The sequence below is a fragment of the Helianthus annuus genome, chromosome 16 (genome assembly GCF_002127325.2).
Source record: "Helianthus annuus cultivar XRQ/B chromosome 16, HanXRQr2.0-SUNRISE, whole genome shotgun sequence".
In the NCBI taxonomy this organism is placed as follows: Eukaryota; Viridiplantae; Streptophyta; class Magnoliopsida; order Asterales; family Asteraceae; genus Helianthus; species Helianthus annuus.
This window is the reverse complement of record NC_035448.2, coordinates 193,669,405-193,682,595: the sequence shown is the minus strand read 5'-3', so window position 1 is coordinate 193,682,595 and position 13,191 is coordinate 193,669,405.

The following is a 13,191-nucleotide window of genomic DNA, read 5'->3' as shown; positions in this document are numbered from 1 at the left end:
GTTCATTTCAAAATGTCGTTTTAATCATTTCGCACGTTATCGCAATCACAAACAATAATAATCCCTCGTGAACAAACTAAATTTACAATGCTTTCGTTTATTCATGTTATGCTATGTGGAATTCATGACTATGCTATATGAAACGTTTAAACTTTTATGCTATGCAAATCAACTTGAACCTTTTATGCTATGTGAACCTTTATGCTATGTGATCAATTTCGTTTTCTTAAACAAACGTTATGACCAAGTCTCACTCATTTCTTTCTTTTGAATCTTAGATGTCTTCTCGTCACTCCAACGCGTCTAGGAAGTCAAAGTCTCGCTCCACAAAGAAGATGATGGCTTTCATGGCCGATCAATTTGCGCGTGTCGTTCCAAAGGTCATTTCCGAGATTCGAGCCTCTGAAACTCCTCACTCTTCCGTCGACTCTAAGGTTGAAGCATGCAAGCCCGTCTCGTTCAACTTCAAGCACTTTTCATCGTGCAATCCGAAGCCATTCACTGGCAATGATGGGGTGACCGCCATGCTCGAGTGGTTCGACAGCATAGAGGTTACATTCATCAATAGCGAATGCCATGAAGAGCTCAAGACGCGTAGCGCGACTGGGGTATTCCAAGCCCGAGCTCTCGAGTGGTGGACGAATGAAAGAAACATCCGTTCGAACGAGCTGGCGTATGCATTGACATGGGAAGAGACTAGGGCCCTGATGATGGATGAGTTTTGTCCTCCGCATGAGCAACGAAAGTTGGAGGAAGAATTTTGGGTTTTAAAGCGGATTGGTGACGACAACCTAGCCTACACCGCCCGTTTCAAACAACTCAATTTCATTGTCCCTCACCTTGTCTCGACCCCTGATCGCAAGAGAAGCAAGTATATCAATGGTTTACCCCTAGCATGCGTGACACGATCGAGGCAGCCAAACTCGATAGCATCGAAGCCATTTACCGTTTGGCCGCGTCCTTGAACAACAATCATGTTCGCGATAAGCAAGCCGCAAACCCCGTTCCTTCGAAGCCAGCCCATCAAATCACCCAATAATCGAATAACAATAGGGGGAAGAAGCGAAAGCAATCCAACCCCGTTTGTAACGCGATTGTGCCGCCTGTTAACCCGAACCCTGTTGCTCCTGATAACGCCCAAAAGTCGTACACTGGGATTCACCCCAAGTGTGCCACTTGTAATTTCCATCATCCCGCAAACGCTAGGTGCCGTCGCTGTGACAATTGTAACCGTTATGGTCATACTATCAACTTTTGTCGCAATCAACAACAACAAGCACCACCAGCTCAGCAAGCTCAACAAGCGCAACAAGCTCCACCTGCTCCTCAAAACGCAAGACCAGCTAGGGCTTGTTTCAAATGTGGGGATGTTAATCATATTCGCCCTCAATGTCCGTTGTGGAATCAAGAGCAACAACAACCTCCTCGTGGACGCGCCTTCAACCTAAACGCAAACCAAGCACGCAACGACAATGATGTCGTTAACGGTACGTTTCTTGTTAACCATCTTTATGCTTCGATACTATTTGATACTGGTGTAGACAAAAGCTTTATGTCCTTAGAATTCGAATCATTGTTAAATGGTGCACGCTCTAAGCTACCTAAGTCGTTTTCCATTGAAGTCGCCAATGGCAAATCTATCTTAGTCGATTCCATTCTCCTCGATTGTCGTCTTACTCTTAACGAGCATGTTTTCTCTATCGATCTTATACCCATGCAATTGGGTAGTTTCGACGTCATCATAGGCATGAATTGGCTCCAAAAGAACCATGCCGAAATCGCTTGTCACGAGAAGTTCGTTCGCTTACCTCTTCCCTCTGGTGACGTTTTACACGTTTATGGAGACCGACCTTCAAAGGGACTAAAGTTGATGTCTTGCACACAAGCGAACAAGTACTTACGCAAACAGTACTTTGCCTTTTTAGCCCACGTAGTGGAAGAAAAAGGCAAGGGAAAAAGTTTAAGTGATGTTCCAGTGGTGCGCGACTTCCCTGATGTCTTTCCTGAAGATTTACCTGGTCCTCCTCCTCCTCTATCCGTTGATTTCCGTATTGACCTCATACCTGGTGCGACTCCTGTCGCCAAGGCTCCTTATCGTCTTACACCTTCCGAGATGCAAGAATTGTCTACTCAGCTTCAAGAACTCCGCGACAAGGGTTTCATTCGTCCAAGTACCTCTCCTTGGGGTGCTCCTGTGCTTTTCGTTAAGAAGAAAGATGGATCTTTCCGCATGTGCATCGACTATCGTGAGCTCAACAAACTCACCGTCAAAAATCGTTACCCTCTACCGCGTATCGACGACCTCTTTGATCAACTTCAAGGCGCTACCTGTTTCTCCAAAATCGATCTTCGTTCTGGTTATCATCAACTTCGAGTCCTCGAAAAGGACGTTCCCAAAACCGCTTTTCGTACTCGCTATGGGCATTACGAGTTCGTGGTTATGCCTTTTTGTTTGACCAACGCACCTGTTGTGTTCATGGATCTCATGAATCGTATTTGTAAGCCTTACTTGGATCGCTTCGTGATCGTCTTCATTGATGATATCCTCATTTATTCTAAGTCTCGAGCCGATCATGAGCGTCATCTTCGCCTTATCCTTGAACTCTTGCGTACTGAACGTTTATATGCTAAGTTTTCTAAATGCGAGTTTTGGATCAAAGAAGTTCAATTCCTTGGGCACGTCGTTAGTGAAAAAGGAATTCATGTCGACCCTTCAAAAATCGAAGCCGTAAAGAATTGGACCGCGCCTAAATCTCCTTCTGAAATCCGTTCTTTCTTAGGATTGGCGGGTTATTACCGTCGGTTCATCTCGAACTTTTCAAAAATCGCCGTTCCCCTCACTTCGTTGACTCAAAAAGAGAAACCTTTTGCTTGGGGTCCTGAGCAAGAGGAATCTTTTCAAACTCTCAAGGACTTGCTTTGCAACGCTCCTATCCTCGCACTTCCTGACGGGAATGATGATTTCGTGGTGTATTGTGATGCCTCGAATCGTGGTCTTGGTTGTGTGCTCATGCAACGAGACAAAGTCATCGCTTACGCCTCTCGTCAACTCAAAATACATGAGAAGAATTATACTACCCACGACCTCGAGCTTGGCGCAGTTGTTTTTGCGTTAAAGATTTGGCGACACTACCTATATGGTACAAAGTGTGTGGTTTTCACCGACCATAAGAGCCTACAACACATCTTTGACCAAAAAGAACTCAATATGCGTCAGCGACGTTGGGTGGAATTACTCAACGACTACGACTGCGAGATTCGCTACCATCCTGGTAAGGCGAATGTCGTGGCCGATGCACTTAGTCATAAGGCTCATGTAGATGTCATTCGTTGTTTTCATATCTCGAGCGATCTTCACAATCGCATTCGTGAAGCGCAATACTCATCTATCAATGAAGGTTCCATGGCTGTAGAAATACGTGGAGCATCTGAAAGTCAACTCGTTTCGAAACCTGATGGTCTCCTCTATTGTTGTGATCGCGTCTGGATTCCGGACCGCGACAATCTTCGTGACCTTATCATGAACGAAGCACACAAATCTAGGTACTCAATTCATCCTGGCGCTGACAAGATGTACCATAATCTACGTACATCCTATTGGTGGCCTGGTATGAAGAGAGACATTGCTGTGTACGTTTCCAAGTGTCTTACCTGTTCGAAAGTCAAAGCCGAGCATCAACGACCTTCTGGCCTACTCGAACAACCTGAAATCCCCATTTGGAAATGGGATAGTATTGCGATGGACTTCATAACTAAACTCCCTCGTACACCTTCTGGTTACGATAGCATTTGGGTGATCATCGATCGTTTGACTAAGTCCGCTCAATTCGTTCCTATTCGTGAAGATTTCAAGGTTGAACGACTTGCTCGCATCTATACCGATGAAGTCATACGCTATCATGGTGTTCCTCTCGACATCATTTCTGATCGTGATGGTCGATTTACTTCGCGTTTTTGGCAAACTTTTCAGTCCGATATGGGTACTCATTTGAATCTTAGTAAGGCTTTTCATCCTCAAACGGATGCACAGACTGAACGTACTATCCAAACCCTAGAGGACATGCTCCGTTCTTGTGTCATCGACTTTGGTGGTAGTTGGGATGTGCATTTACCTTTGATCGAGTTCTCGTACAACAATAGCTACCACTCCAGTATTCAAATGGCTCCTTTCGAGGCATTGTATGGTCGCAAGTGCCGATCTCCTTTAAGCTGGCACGAGATTGGTGACAAACACTTCACTGGCCCTGAGTTCATACAAGAAGCAACGGATAAGATCCTTCAAATCCGTGATAATCTACTTAAGGCTCGAAGTCGCCAAAAGAGCTATGCTGACAAAGGACGAAAACCAAGGGAATTCAACATTGGGGATCATGTCCTACTCAAAGTATCTCCTTGGAAAGGAGTGGTTCGTTTTGGTAAAAAGGGAAAACTTGCCCCTCGCTATTTTGGTCCTTTCAAGATACTCGAAAGGATTGGTAAGGTGGCTTATCGACTCGATTTACCTCAAGAGCTCAGCAATGTTCATCCAACATTCCACGTCTCGAATCTAAAGAAATGTCTCGCTGATGAAGGACTTCAAGTTCCTCTCGAAGATCTTCAAATCAACGAAACTATGCATTTCGTGGAAAAACCTGTAGAAATCGTGGACCAGCAAGTCAAGTTGCTAAGGCGCAGTAAGATTCCTATCGTTAAGGTTAGATGGGAAGGAAAACGTGGCGCCGAATTTACTTGGGGACTCAAAAAGGATATGAAGTCGAAGTACCCTCATCTTTTCCCTACATCTTCCTAAATTTCGGGACGAAATTCCCTAAAGTAGGGGAGACTGTAACGCCCTGCTCTTTTGTACTTTCCATTTATAGAAAGTTTTGTTCGTATTTCTATTTTTGGAAGCCTTGTATTCGTGTAATCGTTCCTTTCTTTGTAATCATTGTCAAACCGAGACTTGGGTCATTAATGAAGCTTGTATTTTGTTATATTTATGTTATACACATTCTATGTATGCTCGTATGATCGACTTTGTGAATCAATTAATGCTTAATCGTTATTCTTGGAAACTATGTGCTAAACTTGTAATTAATCTAAACTTATGCATAAGACGTGTTTTGACGAGAACGACACTTGATTTGATACTTATACGCTTGATTATACTTGGTATATGCTCCTCATACTTAATCATATCTTAAACTATGCTTTTGTGACAAACATGGCCCTTAAAATACCCTAAAAGCATCAAATACACAACTCTAGGGGCCAAAATGCAATAAATGAAACTTATATCCGGAACCACAAAGGGCTCGCGGCCCGCGTGGACTTATCTTGTCCCCTTACGCGGCCCGCATGGACCTCAGGTCTGCGGAAAAGTTGGACAGTCGCGACCAGCTTCGTTTTTGAGCGGGATTTCTTGGTTTAAACCGAGTTTTGGCCTTAGTTAACCCATCAAATCAACCCTAATCACTCTCCTATAAGTACCCAAGGCTCTCCAAGCACTTGGACACTTTCATCACTCTCAAATCTCTCCAAAACACTCTCAAATTCAAGCAAGAATCTGCATTTTCGGACAGATTCATACTCTTGCACTAAACTTGGTATAACTTGCTCATTTCTTAACGAAATTACTTGATTCTTCTTCCTACTTGCTTGGTTAATCATGGAGTTTGATTCCTTGACTTCTCCTTGGAGAAATCAGACCTGGAATTGCTCTGAAATTGACCAAAAACTTTCTGTTTTGTTACATACTTGTTTAAACTTCATCCAACTTGTGTCTAACACATCTCACACCAATGTCCTAATGCTTACAACCTCTCTTATGGTTGGTTAAGCTTAAAAACATGGTTGAGACACTTAAATCAGAGGTTAAAACCTCACAAACATTTTGTTTTAGTTAGGGTTTTACCCACAAGTAGTGTTCAAGTATGAAACTTGATGAATGTGTGATGGTTGGACTAGCTTGGGCTATCCTTCATAGAAATCCACTCACTACTTGATGTTTTTCCATAGATTAGTTGTTATTACATTGTTACTTGTAAGTTCATGACCCTCCTTGTTGTTTATTACAACAAGTGTAGTGGTGAACAATAGAGGTGCCTAAATGGAAGCTTGTTCTTCCTACCTCATGTATGAACTCTATGTCACAAAGAGGTGCCTAAATGGAGACATTAATCTCCTACCTCCTACTTGAATTATGGAACTTAATAATATGTAATACTTAACTTAAATATATATATATATATGTACTCATTCGAACCTTTAATATTAAACTTGTGTTTATATGTTAAAGTAGTAGAATACCGTCTAAGACTTAACACTCCAAGTATGATTCTAATGGGCATACTACCCATGAAATACAATATAACCCTAGTGGTTACGTAGTGTCATATAAGAGTGTAAGTTAAAGATGATTATTTTGATATCATACTTTATGTTATGTTAAACTCCAAATTTATAATCTTCCGTTGAATGCCAAACTCACACACCTACGTTTCCTTGTGTAGAGGGACTAGGTGCTCCAAGCTAAAATCATCCACCAAACTTGCTCTCGGAACTTCAAGTCAAGACTTGTAAACCGTGAGTATACTCGATCCCTTTTTCCCCTTTACACTTTGGGATGCAACATGTATAACTATGCAAACATCTTTACACTAAACTAAACATACTCAATCCTCGTACGAACATGAAACTAATGTGCTTTGCTTATGATTCTTGTATGCTCTATTTGAACGATTTGGAACGTATATGCTCATTAACTTTGCTAGCCCACCTTGACAATTATAGCGCTATAGGATTTATGCACCGCCCGTTAAACTTGGGGTATTGTTAAGTTAAACATTTACCATCCCGCTATCAATTGGGATTAGGCTATTTTATGCGTTGGATTCTTGGGTTTGATCATAGTGTACGCCAAAATTGCATACTAGTAATTCACATATTATGAATCATGTTGGATTTGAGACTTTTATTCTATTATGCTATGTAAACAAACTTGTATACTCGCTCTTTGCTTTTGCATTGAACTCTATTCTAATACATGTTGCAGGTTGATTATTGAAGTATGGATGATTGATGAAACAAGTTTAGGGTGGACTAGATACACACCTAGATTTATCTATCTTTTGTTTGTTATGTTATTTGTTGAAACAATGTTGTTATTTCCTTTTGAATTTTGTATGACATTTAGTTTTGAAATGAAATTTGAATTTAATTAAATATTGTCACATAGTGTTATGACGTCTCTAGCAATCTATACACACTTCGTCTCATCCCGATGTTTCCGCCATCGGTTGGGGTGTGACATATAATATGGTCCTAATGGAATCCTAAGACATATCTAAACTAATCTAAATCGGGTCAGAACTGAAAGTCAAAGCAAAAGTCAACTTTTGCGACTTTCGGTTCCGAACCGAGCCTATACTTAGAATTGTCGGGTTGATTCATGCTTAGGCACGTTCAACTAATATTTACCAAGTTATTAAAGTGATAAAACTGATTTTATGGCTTTTATATTAATAGTTATGGATTTTATTTTAAACTAACCCGTTTGACTTTTATTTGACCCGACAATTTAACTAAGTAAACGTGGTAATTAGGAGGTGCCCTTTTGAGGGTTAAACACCTACCTAATTACGGTCACGTAGCCATGTTCGTTGCGAACCATGGCTCAACCGTTTAAAAGTCAAAGCGTTTATCGAAAACGCTTGACTTTCGGTTATAACCATTAATATTAAACTAAGCACGAAAGGACACTTACAAAGGGTCCAACCAAGGAGGGAATTGATCTTGGATGTTCAGGTATGAAGCACAAGGGCCCCAACTTAGAACAATTTAGATCAAGGTGTGAATGAGAGAAAAATCAAGAGCGGTATTTATAGGTTTCTGAGAACCGTTAGGATCGTTTCTCGTAAACCGTGATCAAATCTGAGCGACACACCTCTTACCCATGGTTTACTAAACAATAGGCAGCCCCTAGATTCAATTATGAGAGTATAGAAGCAAAACCAAAGCTGGTTTTTGTTTTTTCTGATACTGGGCTAAGCTTACGGACCGCATAGGTCCTGGCATACGGTCCGTAAGGACCTGGTCAGCAAACAACAACTTTCACTTGTTGACAGATTTAGCCCCTGCACTTCCAAATGCCATTTCCGACATATCTAAGGCCCGTTAAACCATTTTAAGGCTCTAAAATGATGCCTAAGCATAGGGACATGAAACATGCTCAAAAAAATGCCGGATGTTGGTTCATTTGGTCATACGGTCCTGTTGTTTGGCTAATTACGACGAAACACGGACGGACGCTAAAAACGATCCAAATTACGCGACGAATGGAATTTTATCAAGTCAAACACTAAAATAAAATATTTTAGTGAATTTTTGGGTGTCCGGGGATATTCAGAATGCGAGATATGCGCGAAAGCACAAACTTGTGCACTTTCTGACACTTTTTGACACTTTTAGTCCCTGCATGACATAAAAGTTTATTTTTACGCACCAAACACCTCTAAGCCTATATCTAAGCTATATAAAGGATAAGTAGGGTATGTTCAACTCATGGACATATTCCGGAAGGTCCGAGACCCTACGAATCGACATACTTTTGTAGTTTGACGCAATTAGCCCTTTAATTGCGCAAAGTAGCGCGAAATGTTGTTTAATGATATCTAAACCTTCCATGGCCCATAATGGGAATTCCCAAGCATATACTTAAATATTACTACACTCTCGTTCACTTAAATGGTCACCGAAAGGCGTAGATTCAAAAGTTGACGCTTTAGGTCCCTCTATTGCGCAAACTTGCGCATCTCATCATTTAATAGCATTGAAGCCTCATCTAATCCATATTAGGAATTCTTGAAGGTATTATTGAACATCATGATTCTTCGTGTTTGCTAAAAGGTCATTCAGAGGTATAATTAAACATATTGACACTTTTAGTCCCTCTAACTTGCAAAGTTGCGCGTAACTTCACTTATAGGCATAAAAACCTTAGACGGCCATTATTTGGCATTCTCGATAGTATAATCAAATATCATGAAGCTCCCGGTTTGTTAAAAGGTCACTCAGATGTAAGAATTAACATGTTGACGCTTTTAACCCTTTATTGCGCAAACTTTGAATTAATTACGCAAACGGCTACACTCGATCGACAAGTGGCTCATTTGTGAACATAATCATCGTGAGAGGTTATTTAGAAACTTATTTTAGGTGTGCTAACACTTCCAGTCCTTTCATAATCAAAGTTTTCGATTTTTCAAAAAATTAGTCCCTAAATTTCAATGTTTGACTTCATTAGGGTTCATTACACGTGTCGATACATCTTTGGACGTGATTTTACGAGGTGTTACATAAACACTGTGAAGGAGAAGACGGAGTTCAGCTCGGCTGAATGTGACAAAATCTTTGCTTCAAGTAACTAAATTTCTGTTTAATAGTTTTATGGTTTTTGCTGTGTAAGACAATAACAACTATTTTATTTTTATGTTTTGGGTAGATGTTTTGAATACATATTATGCTTGGTTATAATGTAAATTGCATGAATGACTTAGACATCTTTCACACAAAAAAACAAACAAGTTAACTCAAAATCGCATGTACTGAAATGAAAACAAAGTGAAAATCGCATGTAACCTACTTATATACTGATGCATATGAAATCGCATGTTCACAAACTAAATCGCATGATTATATAAAATAAACTCATATGTATGAATCGCATGTTTGCTTTGTAAAATCGCATGTACATTAAAAAAAATTAATCTTCCTCATCTGAAACCTCCTCCCACTGATCTTCTTCTTCAGTGCCATCTTCACTACTTCCACTATAATCTTCAAACTCATCTTCCTCTTCATCGTCTTCGACCTCATTGGCTTTGTGTCGGGGATCTTTTTCAATCTGGACTCTCTTCATCTTATTTTGTTGTTTGCCTTGTTGTTTGCCTTTCAGTATCTCGCAAGTCCGAATATCATGACCTTTTTCGTTGCACACACTACATGTCCTTGACCTTTTTCGTTTGCGGCTGAACATTTGTTCCTTCTTTGATTTAATCCTTTTATGCGAGCCACGACCTTTGTTTCTTATACCAGCCGGCACACGGACAGTAGGAGGTGCATTAATTACTGGTTGTTGGTAACCAATCAACTTTGAAAACCGGTCAAACTTTGGATCAAGCTGCTTGGTTATACGACTCTGATCAACTCTCACTTTAAGTTGCTTCATTTGATCCCTCACTAAAACAAGTTGATCAAGGTCGGAAATCAAATTGCTAACCAAATACTCCCCTATGTAGATGATTTCACGAGCAATCTGTTTAGCCTTCTGTTGCACATCCTTATCACCCACATTTACATCGAACGTCGTGTTTAATTCATTCGGGACCACATCATTTGTCCATCTCTTCATAACATATTTGTTTGGTATTTCTTTAACACCAAACATCTTGAAAAGAAAATAGATGTGTTTACATAGCATCCCATACTGCTCAAAACGCAAACAGCTACACTGTGCAGTTACATCATTTTCAAGATTCTTGAACCACACGTAAGAAAACCAATATATATATATATATATATATATATATATATATATATATATATATATATATATATATATATATATAGGGTTGTAAACGAACCGAACGGACACGAACACGAACAAGGCTTTGTTCGTGTTCGTTCGTTAAGGAAATAAATGTGTTCACGAACGGTTCATGAACACTTACCGAACTTTATGTTCGTGTTCGTTCATTAAGGAAATAAGCGTGTTTGCGAACGGTTCACGAACACAAACGAACACAAATAAATTTGGCGAACGAGACGAAGGATAAAAATAAATGGCCTAGAGAGTAGCACTCGAACTTGAATCCCTTATTGTGGAATGGAAGTCGATTGTATCATGGATGCAAATAATGAGAAATGAAAGGGAAATGATACATAAACAAGGTGAAAGTGGGTTTTCTAGTTTAATTGTTAGGGAAATAAAATAAATAAAAGTTTAATGACATAAAAAGTACAAATAAAATATAAGAAAGTACAAATAAAATATAAGAAAGTACAAATAAAATATAAGAAAGTATAAAGATCTTCAATTAAAACACAAACATACGAACATAAATGAACGCAAATCAACAAATGTTCACGAACACCTTACCGAACGTTCACGAACACAATCGAACGAATGAGACCTCTGTTCATGTTCGTTCATTTAACTAACTGAACGAAATTTCTTGTTCATGTTCGTTCGTTCATTAAATAAACAAACATAAACGAACTTCCCGCCGAACGGTTCACGATTTGTTAGCTGAACGTTCGGTTTGTTTACAGCCCTATATATATATATATATATATATTAAAATTTAAAATCGCATGTGTAAATTAACAATTTCGCATGTATAAAAAATCATTTAATTGTACAAATTTAAAATCGCATGCGTACATCAAAATCGCATATTGCAAAATCATGTTCTGAATTAAATTCGCATGTAGGTTTTCAAAAAAGCATGTTTTAAACATATATGCTACTAGTCTAAGTACTCGTGTAATACACGGGTGGCTACACAAAATAATTTAAACTTTAACATTGTTGACATAAATAATTTAATTATGCATACTTTCAAATATTAACGTAAATGATGGAGAGTACATCAAATAATTGAAATACATGAATACCATAAAATTTCACAACTCATTGAAGATCTCTTTATATACGACGTTAGTTGTTTTATTTGTAGGTTTGTCATTGTTGTCAAGTATTAGTTCATAAACTCCATCTCGTGTTTTAACCATTGATAAAGCTACGTACAATTGACCATGTGTGAAGACTGGTTGTCTCAAGTACAAACCAACTTTTGAAACCGACTGGCCCTGGCTTTTGTTGATCGTCATGGCAAAACATAAAGCTATTGGAAACTGCCTCCATTGAAACGCGAAAGGAATCTTTCTATCTGAATTTGCTTTTAATTTTAATGAGAAGATTATGCTAATTAAATCAAAATCGGTTTAAACTTATTATTAGTTACTAAATTTAAATTTAAATTAAACTTGAAAATGATTTCCTACTATATACAATTTGATTAATTTTAATGTTAATGAGATGATTATGCTTATTAAATCAAAATTGGTTTAAACGTATTATTAGTTATTGAAATTATATTTAAATTAAACTCGAAATGATTTCCTACTGTATACAATTTGATTAAAAAAACAAAATTATTTGATAAGTTAAAAAAGATATAACTATTATATTAGTTTAATCTTTACGTATTTTAAATCAAATTTTGTGATAAGGAAATAATTAACTATGGAATTTGAATTCGAATTAGTGTTGAAACATTTAATTGATAATTAAGGAATTAAGGAAAAAATTAGTTATTATATTTGTTTTTAATGTTAATGAGACTATTATCTTTTTACATTAAATTTTAGTTCATAATTAAGGACATATTTAAATATACATATTCAAGATTCGATGAGCAAACTTTAAACCATAAATTGGCAGTAGCGTTTGAATTTCTGTACCACACGAACTTAACACAAAATTTGCTTATTTGGGTTTTAGTCTAAATGGTCATGTCAGTTTCAGATTAAACTCACGAAATAACTTTTGATAATAAAATCAAAAACAACTTGTACTAATTTGAATTTTATTAGCCCTCTAAACAGTGTATGATTCAGTTTATCGCCTTTTTTGAACGGAAAGGAACGACGTGCCAACCACCGTGACATCGGGCGTTGTGGCCAAGGTCGACTACTCGACCGTCGCCAGCCCCTTGGCTCTCCCCAGATGCGCGGAAACCCGACCTCCACCCACCCGAAGGCCCGACAATGGATAATCGATAAACCCTCGCCTCCCATCCAAGTCGAACTGGCGCCACTCTATTCGCTATTCACCTGGATGCCGTAGAAAATAATGAGGAGGGTGGGAATCGAACTTGGGTCACAAGGAACCTCAATTCTTTCCCAACCACTCTTCATCTGGATTCGCTCTTCAGTTTATTGCCTTCTAGCAACTTGCTAGTATGGTCGGCTTCAATAAAAATCACCCGCCTTTAAGAAAAGGTTAAGAAAAACAAAGCAAACATGCCTCTAAATGACCAGGAAGGGGCTGTTTGGTAGCCTCTTAATCCATTCAGAGGCTGTCTTTTAATGAAATCATTTGTGGCCCTTATGTCTGAATGAATAAGAGGTAACCTTATATCTGACTGG